The sequence below is a fragment of the Physeter macrocephalus genome, chromosome 18 (genome assembly GCF_002837175.3).
Source record: "Physeter macrocephalus isolate SW-GA chromosome 18, ASM283717v5, whole genome shotgun sequence".
Taxonomy (NCBI): domain Eukaryota; kingdom Metazoa; phylum Chordata; class Mammalia; order Artiodactyla; family Physeteridae; genus Physeter; species Physeter macrocephalus.
The window spans coordinates 100,156,097-100,167,091 of record NC_041231.1 but is presented as its reverse complement, the minus strand read 5'-3'; the positions used below and the strand labels follow the sequence as shown (position 1 = coordinate 100,167,091).

The following is a 10,995-nucleotide window of genomic DNA, read 5'->3' as shown; positions in this document are numbered from 1 at the left end:
CGAATGTTGTTGCATTTAATGTTGTCCCAGAGGTCTCTTAGGCTGTCTTCATTTCTTTTCATTCTTTTTTCTTTATTCTGTTCCACAGCAGTGAATTCCACCATTCTGTTTTCCAGGTCACTTATCCGTTCTTCTGCCTCAGTTATTCTGTTATTGATCCATTCTAGTGTATTTTTCATTTCAGTTATTGTTCATCTCTGTTTGTTTGTTCTTTAATTCTTCTAGGTCTTTGTTAAGCATTTCTTTCATCTTCTCGATCTTGCCTCCATTCTTTTTCCGAGGTCCTGGATCATCTTCACTATCATTATTCTGAATTCGTTTTCTGGAATGTTGCCTATCTCCACTTCATTTAGTTGTTTTTCCTGGGGTTTTATATTGTTCCTTCATCTGGTGCATAGTCCTCTGACTTTTCATTTTGTCTATCTTTCTGTGAATGTGGTTTTCGTTCCATAGGCTACAGGATTGTAGTTCTTCTTGCTTCTTCTGTCTGCCCTCTGGTGGATGATGCTCCCTCCCATGTACTTTAAATCCTGTCCAGATTACTTGCAATACCTAATAAAATGTAAATGCTGTGTAAATAGTTGTAAATACCATGTAAGTGGTATGTATATAGTTGTCAACGTGCAGCAAATTCAAGTTTTGCATTTTGGAACTTCCTGGAATTTTTTTCCCGAATATTTCCCATCCACTGTTGGTTGAATCCCAGGATGCAGAGCCTGAGGACACAGAGGGACGACTGTGTATATATGTATATATTTATAATACACATATATAATATATTCACATTTTGAATTTAACCTTTAGACTGAGATGGCTCCAGCTGATATTTTCATGAAATAAGCTGAGTCAGGTGATTCTGGTTTAGGGTGTATTTGCAAACTGCACTGTCTGTTGGGTGGCTGCCTCCACACCAGGCATGCCAGTAAAGTGCAGGAGCCCTGTGAGTTCCCTGCGTTTCCTGTTATGAGCTGACGTTTGGTTTCCCCAGCTCACTGTTTCCCTGATTATCACAGAGGGAGAAGTAGCAGAAGCTCCTTTCCCAGCACCTATAAAATGCCAGTTAAGTGGCTTATTTGCAAATTGCCAAATACAACCACTAGGTTATTTCTATACAAAAATTCCTGTGTAAGCAAATCTTCAGAACCTCAGGATTCAAATGAGGTGAACTAAAGAAAAAGTCCAGGGATTAACAGATAAAACGACTGTACATAAAATAGATCAGCAATAAGGATTTACTGTATAGCACAGGGAACTGTATTCAATATCTTGTAATAACCTATAATGAAATATTATCTGAAAAAAATAACTGAATCACTATGCTGTACATCTGAAACTAACACAATATTGTATATCAACTATACTTCAACTTAAAAAAAAAAGTCCTTGGCATCCAGACAGCCAAAAAGCACATGAAAAGATGCTCAACATCACTAATTATTAGAGAAATGCAAATCAAAACTACAGTGAGGTATTACCTCACACCAGTCAGAATGGCCATCATATCAAAACTACAGTGAGGTATTACCTCACACCAGTCAGAATGGCCATCATCAGAAAGTCTACAAACAATAAATGCTGGAGAAAAGGGAACCCTCCTACACTGTTGGTGGGAATGTAAATTGGTACAACCACTATGGAGAACAGTATGGAGGTTCCTTAAAAAACTACAAATAGAAGTACCATATGATCCAGCAATCCCACTCCTGTGCATATTATCTGGAGAAAACCATAATTCGAAAAGATACATGCACCCCAATGTTCGTTGCAGCACTATTTACAATAGCCAAGACATGGAAGCAACCTAAATGTCCATTGACAGAAGAATGGATAAAGTAGATGCAGTATATGTATACAATGGAATACGGCTCAGCCAAAAAAAAAATGAAATAATGCCATTTACAGCAACATAGATGGACCTAGAGATTATCATACTAAGTGAAGTGTCAGACAGAGAAAGACAAATACCATATGATATTGCTTATATGTGGAATCTAATAAAATGATACAAATAAACTTACAAAACAGAAACGGAGTCACAGATACAGAAAACAAACTATGGTTACCGGGGGGGAAGGGGATTGGAGGGATAAATTGAGAGACTAGGTTTGACATATACACACTACTATATATAAAATACATAACTAATAAGGACCTGCTGTAGAGCACAGGGAACTCTTCTCAATAATCTGTAATGGCCTATATGGGAAAAGAATCTAAAAAAGAGTGGATATATGTATATGTATAACTGATTCACTTTGCTGTACACCTGAAACTAACCCAACATTGTAAATCAACTATACTCGAATAAATTTTTTTTTATTATAAAAAAATAAATAAAATAAAGAACTCTTTAAAAATGTCTTTGGACAAGTTAACAGCTTCTTTTATTTATTTATTTATTTATTTATTTATTTTTGTGGCGGGCCTCCCTCTGCTGCGGCCTCTCCCGTTGCGGAGCACAGGCTCCGGATTTATTTATTTTTGTGGTATGCGGGCCTCCCTCTGCTGCGGCCTCTCCCGTTGCGGAGCACAGGCTCCGGACGCGCAGGCTCAGCGGCCATGGGTCACGGGCCCAGCCGCTCCGCGGCATATGGGAGCCTCCCAGACCGGGGCGCGAACCCGGTTCCCCTGCATCGGCAGGCGGACGCGCAACCACTGCGCCACCAGGGAAGCCCAACAGCTTCTTTTAAGTCAGAGCGCTGTGCTCTGCTCCGCTGAGCTCTGCCGGGAGCTGAGAGTTAAGACCTGGAGATTCCCGTCCTGCTCCTGTTCCTGGAAAGTGTTGGGACTTTCAGCAAGTACTTTCACCTCTATCTCAGCCTCTGTGGCCTTTTTTCTTCTTGCTTGTAAAGAGCACTGGTGTGTCCGGGATAGATCAGATGATCTTTACCCAGTTCTAAAAACTCAGGAGAGTATTGTGCTAAAAGGAAGCTCCTTATGGGAGGAGATGATCCTGAGGGAAAACGGCTAAAAACTAATAGCACTCATCTTCTACTTTCACCCTCCCCTGGGCAACTCTACTTTCTACTGTTCACTCCTGGCCTCCTAAGTTTCTGAGTCTTAAAAGAATTTCCCATGAGGACAGTTTTTGGCCTGAAAGATACCCTCAAAACATCAAAAACCTTGAACCAAAAAAAGGCAGACTACTTTTCATATTTAAACTGAAAAATTTTTAATGGCAGAAAAACAAAACCCCACCAAAACCAAAAACCCTCCTTGACTGGGAAGTAGTAACAGGTTGAAAGTTTAATAGGACATGAGGAGAATTTGACACCTTGAGGGCAAGGGTTTGCTGCAGGCACACCTGGGATGGAGGTGAACATGGTATTTAGGGGCCCCAACCTCCCCTCAGGGCCCGTGGCCTCGGGTTGCCTGACCAGAGCACCCCAGCCAGGTCCCCGCCCCAGCCCCCTGTCAGTGCCCTGCGTTTGGTGAAAGAATGTGTTAATGAAAAATTACTCATGACACTGGTGACAAACGTTAGGCTGAGTCTGTTCAGGAGGGATCCAGCTCCATGGTGTAGGGACACCTACACTGGAGGAGGAAGTCTAGTGGCAGCATCTTTCCAACAGCATCTGCTTGCTTCATGTCTTTGTGTCACATTTTGCTAATTCTCACACTATTTCAAACTTTTTCACTATTATATTTGTCATGGTGATCTGTGATCAGTGATCTTCGTTCGATGTTACTGCTATGACTCACTGAAAGATAAGATGATGGTTAGGATTTTTTAGCAAGAAAGTATTAAAAAAACCTATTTGCTGCTCAAAGGGTTAAATTTTTTTTTTTTTTCAAAAAAATGGACTGCTTCATGAATTTGTGTGTTATCCTTTGCGCAGAAGCCGTGCGAATTTTCTCTCTATCGTCCCAATGTTAGTATATGTGCTGCTGAAGCAAGCACTGCAATACACGTTTTTTTTTTTCTTGGTTGCGTTGGGTCTCCGTTGCTGCGCGCGGGCTTTCTCTGCTTGCAGCGAGCGGGGGCTACTCTTTGTTGCGGTGCATGGGCTTCTCATTGCGGTGGCTTCTCTTGTTGTGGAGCACGGGCTCTAGGCGCACGGGCTTCAGTAGTTGCAGCACCCGTGCCCCCTGCATTGGCAGGCAGATTCTTAACCACTGCGCTACCAGGAAGTCCCAAGAAAGTATTATTAAATTAAGGTATGCACATTGTTTTTTAGTCATAATGCTATGGCACACTTAATAGACTAGACTATGTATAGTGTAAACATTACCTTTACGTGTACTGGGAAACCAAAAATACCATGTGACTTGCTTTATTGTGATGGTCTGGAACTGAACCTAGAATATCTCTGAGATATGCCTGTACCTGCTTTCACAAACTGAAAGAAATTTGAAGACGATTTTCAATTTTAAAAATAAAGGCAAAAAGCAAAAATAACAGATGCTTTATCTCGATTTATTTTGTGCATCTATTTGCAAGATGTGTCTTAGGTCATTTCTTCTTTGCTTTATGCCATTTCAGCTTACGAAAGGTTTCATAAGAACGCTCTTCTTGTGGATTGCAGGGGAAACCTGCACCTCTCAAAGCTCTCTATCTGGTGCACAGCTGCTGAGCTGTCCACAGGTAGGTGCTCCGTGGCACCTGGAGGGCCTGCCCCAAGGAAAACTCTCATTTCAATAACTCACGCGCAACTGCACCCTGCCTTTGCTTTTGTAAAGGGATTTGCTAAAAAGGAATGTAGGGCCTTTGCCTTTAAATGTCAAAGCAATGTTTCTCTCTTTAAAAATAAAATCTTTCTTTTGGTTCTTCTGAAAGTTACTGATAAGACCAAAGGGGATAAAGCAGGGAAGGAACAAGGAGAAGAGAAACTGTGGCACCAGTGCCTGGAAAACAGCTCTCTGTGAGTGGAAAATGTTCCAGTTGTTTCTCCCAGGCAAGACTTGAAGCAAAGAAGTCATGCAGAAAAGCTCATGGAGGGCTTCCCTGGTGGCGCAGTGGTTGAGAGTCCGCCTGCCAATGCAGGGGACAAGGGTTTGTGCCCCGTTCTGGGAAGATCCCACATGCCGCGGAGCGGCTAGGCAGGCCCGTGAGCCATGGCCGCTGAGCCTGCTTGTCTGGAAACTGTGCTCCGCAATGGGAGAGGCCACAACAGTGAGAGGCCCGCATACCACAAAAAAAAAAAAAAAAAGAAAAAAAAGAAAAGCTCATGGAAAATCAGAGCTTGTCTGGAAACTGTGCTCCGCAATGGGAGAGGCCACAACAGTGAGAGGCCCGCATACCACAAAAAAAAAAAAAAAAGAAAAAAAAGAAAAGCTCATGGAAAATCAGAGCAAAGTATTTTTAGGTGGTTGACCTTTTAGTAAGAGTAGTTATCTCCTTTAAAAGGAAAAATTATCAAAGAATGTTATGTTACTAATACTTGGAAGGGAGGCAGGAAGGTGGGGGGATAAGCCAGGGGTAAAAATATCCAAGTCTGTGGTATACACTTTGGGGTCCTGTGTGCCCAGAAGCTCATCTTTCTGGACTGGTTGGTACTGGAGCTTTGCTCTTGCATCTGGTATAACTGCATCCCTTGCCTATTGGAATATGTCTGCAGAACCATTTCTCAGTTCTCAAAATGTTCCCATACAGCCTCCCTCCTTCCCCCTCCTTCCTTCCTTCCTTCTTTGCTCCTTTCTTCCTTCTTATTTTCCTTACTGTCTGCAGGAAAAGGCAGCACCTGGGAGGTGATGAAGCTTCCAGTTAAGAGCACAGACTTCAGTCATATTGGCCTGAATCTGTGTCTGGACTCTGCTACTTACTCTATGAGTGACCTTGGACAAGTTACTAAATTTCTCTAGGCCTCAGTTTCCCCATCTGTGTGATGGGAGGAAAAATAGTACCTGCTTCGCAGGATGGTTGGGATAATTAAATGAGAGAGCACATGTAATGTACTCAATAAAACTGAGTTCTCAGGAGAAAGGGAGGAGCTTGCAGAAGCCTGCTGACTGTCTGCCCAAGGGGACATGAGTGCAGGATAAGCCAGCAGGTCTGGATGCCCAATCCAGACCTCCTTTGATTTTTGTATTTTCTGTTTTCACTCCAGTACTCCCTGACTTTATTCTGTTGTACCTGCGTGGATTATTTTGACAGAATAAACTGAGCTAATCCCACTCTGTGGTCTGCAAAATTCTCTGATAAGAGGGTTTTTTTTTCTCAAAATACTCCACTGCCCCCCAAAGAGTCAACTCCAAGTAAAATTACAGAGCATACAGGGTTTTGTTTGGCTTTTGTTCCAGTCTACCCCCTCTTTCTGTAGGCTCCGCATCTCCATTTCCTTCCCTTCACCCTAAAATCCCAAGCGGTCTTGCTGTCTAGTTCACTGCAGTACCTGTCCACTTCTGCCCTCTTTCTTATCTTCCGAAATAGCCTGTCCCAGTGACCCTGCGCCACTCTCGTTCCCTGGGATAGCTGATATCGGCTAATTTTTAGGAGTCGGCACGAGTCTAAGCCAGTCCACAGGGGACCACAATGAATGGCCCCTCTCTTTCCTGTGTTTGTCTCCTCACTGTGATTTCAAAGGCTCATCTCCAACGGTGAAATAGGCAGCAATTCCAAAGTAGTAAGGTACTCCCAGTGCCCGCCCCGTTGTACCTTCCTGCAGGGAGTTCCCTGCTCCTTCTTGCGGTTGGGCTGGCCCCAGATACGACCGGGGTCATGACTCCCAGGCTACTCACTGCTGGACAGAGGGAGCAGGCTGCAGGCGTGAAAACTGGACAGGTCCCCAGGCGGAGGGGGCAGGGCGGGCCGGCCGCCCCTGCAGGCAGCGACCCGGTGGTCCCAGGGACTCTGCTAGTCTGACTTCACTGCTTGGCACCATTCTTGGAATGGATGCAAAGCCTTTGCCTTTTCCCGGAAAATCTCGTCGCGCTCACTCTCCCCTGGACACCTGAGAGCTGCTGGAGAGGAGCGCGCCTCCGAGCCTGCGTGCTGCTATTTTAAGGGCTCTGTGGGGTCCAGGCCTCCTGTGCATCATCTTCTTTCCCATTTAGCCAGAGAGGGACTTCCACACCGTCTTCCCTCCTGCCAAGATCCAGTCCACCTCTGCTGCCCTTCCTACCTGACGCCCGCACTCAGCAAATGGCCTGGGCTCATCCGAGCGGGGCCCTCCGCTTCTCTCACCTGCCTGCTCTCCCTGCCTGTCCTTCCCTCCTTCCTGCCCCCTCTTCCTCGCCCTTTGTCTCTGACCCTGACCTGAGCCCTCCTTCAAACCCACTGGCTTTCTTCCCCCACGTGTCTTCTCTTTCTGGTCCAGTGGCTCTCTCCACGTAGGTTATGAAGAGTCCCTAGTCTCCTCGAGTGGAGACGAGGTCTGTGCCCCATTCCCCTCTGAGCTGCCGTCACATCCTCCTCCTCCCTCGGGTGCTTCCTCTTTGAAGCTTCACGCTCGGCCAGGCATGCACGGGTCCATCCTCACTCTCTCCCCGAGTCCCACCACAGGCTTCCTGGGGGTCGAGTCCAAAGCCCTCTTTCCCTGTGGTCACTAGGCGCATCCTCCGTGCTCCACCGTGACAGCCCCGGCCTAGGCCTGAAGTCGCCTGTTTCCCCCTTGCAGCGGTCCTTCTCCGTCGTGATTCTTCTCTAAGCCTTGAAATCACTGTGTTTCCTTTACTGTGTGTGTCTCTCCTCCTTTCGTCCCCTCTCCCCATCCTCCTCCTTTCCAAATGTACAGGTTCTGTCCTGGCTTAGAGTCCATTTTCTCCACATACACTCCTTTGTCTTTTTTCCCCTTCATTCTGACTTCATCTGTGAATAACATGTAAGTCGGCACTTTTAGGAGTTACCTCTTTTCTGAACTTCAGATTTTCCTCCCTTCCTCCCTCCCTCCTCTCTCCCTCCCTTCTTTCCTCTCATCTATTCAGTAGATATTTACTAAGCATCTTCTGTGGGCCAAGTTCTGTACCATAAAATTAAAACAGCGATCACAATAAAACGTGGTAAGTGCCGTGAGGTGGGAGGTACAGGATATCATGGGAGCACCCAGCGGAGACACCTACATCAGGATGCGAGTAGGGAGGGTGAGGAAAGGCTTTCCCCGAGGAAGTTGTGTTTAGGAGGAGGTGTGAGGAGGGGGAGCCTGAAGGGCAGGGCGAGTTTGGGGGGAAAGTCTGGTGACTTCTGCCGCCCCTCCCCTCTCATTCCTTCTTGCAATCGTATCCCCACCTTACGAGGCATCCCCTGGTGACAGACACTTCATACTGGACAGGTTTCAAAGTGAACGGATTACCTCTTCCTGTTCTTTCAGTGCTGCTGTGTCAGCAAAAGCCACGCCAGTATTGTTTCCCTAAGTTTCCATAATGTCACACCTGACTCCTCTAGTTTGCTCGCCCCTCACATTGGCTCCACCATCTGTCCCTTCTCCTGCTTCTGTCATTCCCATTCAAAAATCCCGTGCTCTTGTGGACTTCCCTGGTGGTCCAGTGGTAAAGAATCTGCCTTACAATGCAGGGAATGCAGATCTGATCCCTGGTCAGGGAACTAGGATCCCACGTGCCGTGGGGCAACTGAGCCCGTGCGCCACAACTACTGAGCTTGCGCGCCTCAATGAGAGACCCCACGTGCCTCAAACTACAGAGCCCGTGCGCGCCTGGAACCCGCACCACAACTACAGAGAAGCCTGCGCAGCACAACGAAGAACCCGCGTGTCGCAACTAAGACCCGATGCGGCCAAAAATAAATTAAAAAAAATAAATCTTAAAAAAAAAAAACCCCGTTCTTATAGCCCTTCTTTTTCTTAGCCGAGACCTCCAGTCTCACCCTCATTCAATCAATCCACAGACTTCCACTTTTAGATATTTTCCTGAGGTATTTTGAATATCACTCTTTCCTCAAAAACTGTCAAATCACCATAAAATAACGTATGCAACTCTGGTGTCATGAACTTCTACCATTTGCCTCAGCCAGGGGAAAGAGCTACCCTGAAGGACTTTTTATTGGTCTCACTCAGTAAGAATCCTTTCAAGATGCTGCCTGCAGGGCCCAGATGAAGGAAGCCTCGCTCCTCTCCTTCTTCTTACTTCCCCTTCCCGATGGAAGTCACTGCTTCCTTCTTTGTGCTCCCACAGCACTTTATTTGGGTCTGTAATCACACATTCTTATTCATAACACTCTGCTCTTTATTATAGTTATTTGTGTGTGGTATCGATCTTCATTGCTTGAACAGTTGGTTTTTTACTCCCTTTAGTGATGGCCAAACCATCTTGCCTGTAACAGGCATTAGGTAAATGCTGCCACATTCAACTGCATCAGGACGATAGCTGTGGGAGACCTTGACCATGTCTTTGCTGCACTTATCTGAACACACGTGCAGTGTTGAGCTGCTCTGGGGATTCCTGGGTGAGTTCCACTAGCAACGGCCAGGCAGCTAATGATGTCTTTGTCAGTGCCAGAGAGGCTGATGGGATCCTGAGTCTGGACTACGGTTTAGAAATGACACCAAGGGCTGATTCTTGGGGTCTCTCTGCCACCTGGGACTGAGTCTTTCTGCGAGGGAGCCTGCGGAGTCGGGGCTGGGGAGAAGCTCTCATGCCAGGAGAGAAAATGGTATTGGTTCCCTTCTGAGACCATGCTCGTCAAGCCCCATCCTGCAGGCCTCACTCAGGCTGAGGCTCAAGGATCCTGGCTGAAATTCTAAGTCCTGAGGAGGTTCCAGCCCAGGACCGCTCAGCCACAGGAACACTCGGGTTGTTAGGGGCCAGGCTGTGAACTTCCCAAACTCTTGGGCTGCCTCCGTCCAAGCTGGGAGTTGTCTAAGAGACATATAGATAAGGGTCACCCCTGGATCCTACCCTGGAGAGCTGGGCCAGAGCACATTATCAGCTAATTAAGATTGCAGAGCATGAAGTGACAGAGAAAAGCAACAGAATAATCAAGAATTCGCCCCCCTGGATGAAGACAGCGGCCAGACGAACGACCCGTCACGTATGTTGGTGGAACTGACTGTGTAGGACACCGTCTGGAGGTGAGCAGACTGCCTACACGAGACATGTGATGGCTCAGCTTCAGCACGTTCGGTGCTCAGGTGGTAGGGACTGGCCTTCGGGTTGAAGGCTGAAGCGATACTGTCTCACAGGGTAGCTGTGGTGTGAGCGCCAGATAATCAGCGTTTTTATTGTTTCGTAAGCACATGACATTAACCTTTTGATTACGGAGGCATCCACTTCAAAGACATCCATCTGGAATAAACACTTCGCCAGCTACACAGCTAGATGGGAGCCAGGCCGCCCCGCCCGCGAAGCTTCCCTGGTAGAAAGCCCTGGGTTACCTACACTGCTGGCCATCTGAGTCACCGTGCTTCCCCTTTCCTGTGCTTTAATTCCCACTCATGTTTTCAATTCACCAATAAAGAGTGAACCCACGAAACCCTAGGCACCCCACCCTCGACCCCGATAAAGGCAGAACCCCAGGTCTGTGTTCTCTCTCTCTCTGTCCCCACGACCTAGCTGTTGGCCCCCAGGACTCATGAGTTATGTACCTTGGCTTTTCAAAGTTCCCTGATGGTTGTCAGTGAGGTGTGCCCTGCAATCATAACAAAACCACAAGGGCTGGTCCAGTCTCAACTGCTGCTTCCGTGGCGGGGGCTCCTAGCAGTAGCAGGGGCCCAGGTGAGCACTCCCAGGCATTCCTAGCTGAGAGCATCTCTACTGACAGGCTGAGGCCAACCCAAAACCGTAGCCCTGAGAGAGAAACCTTAACCCCTGGACACAGCAGTAACACCAGCATGATTTAAGTTGGCTGGGAAAGTGGGAAAGAGAGGGAAAGGAGGTGGGAGGGGAGGACACCTGGCTGACAATCAGTGCTTTGGTTCTTCATTTGATTTCTGTTGTGGTTAGAGTCGTTCAGCGCAGGAGGGTCCCAGCATCTTTCACAACTACACTACCTAGACTGTGCCTTGCCTTTTAAAATTTCATCATGTCTACGTAAACGGCCTTGTGGAAGAATACAACAGCACAAAACCCCATTCTTCCTCAGAGCCTAAAGCAGCCCATTTTTGT

At 46.8% G+C, this 10,995-nt stretch overlaps 1 non-coding gene across 1 annotated transcript; it reads right to left on the bottom strand.

Annotated features, from left to right (window-relative positions):
• Positions 1–3,793: 3,793 nt before the first annotated feature.
• LOC112064382 (U6 spliceosomal RNA) lies at positions 3,794–3,901 on the bottom strand. Its single transcript, XR_002891496.1, has one exon. It is a non-coding gene; the product is annotated as a U6 spliceosomal RNA (small nuclear RNA).
• Positions 3,902–10,995: the final 7,094 nt, after the last annotated feature.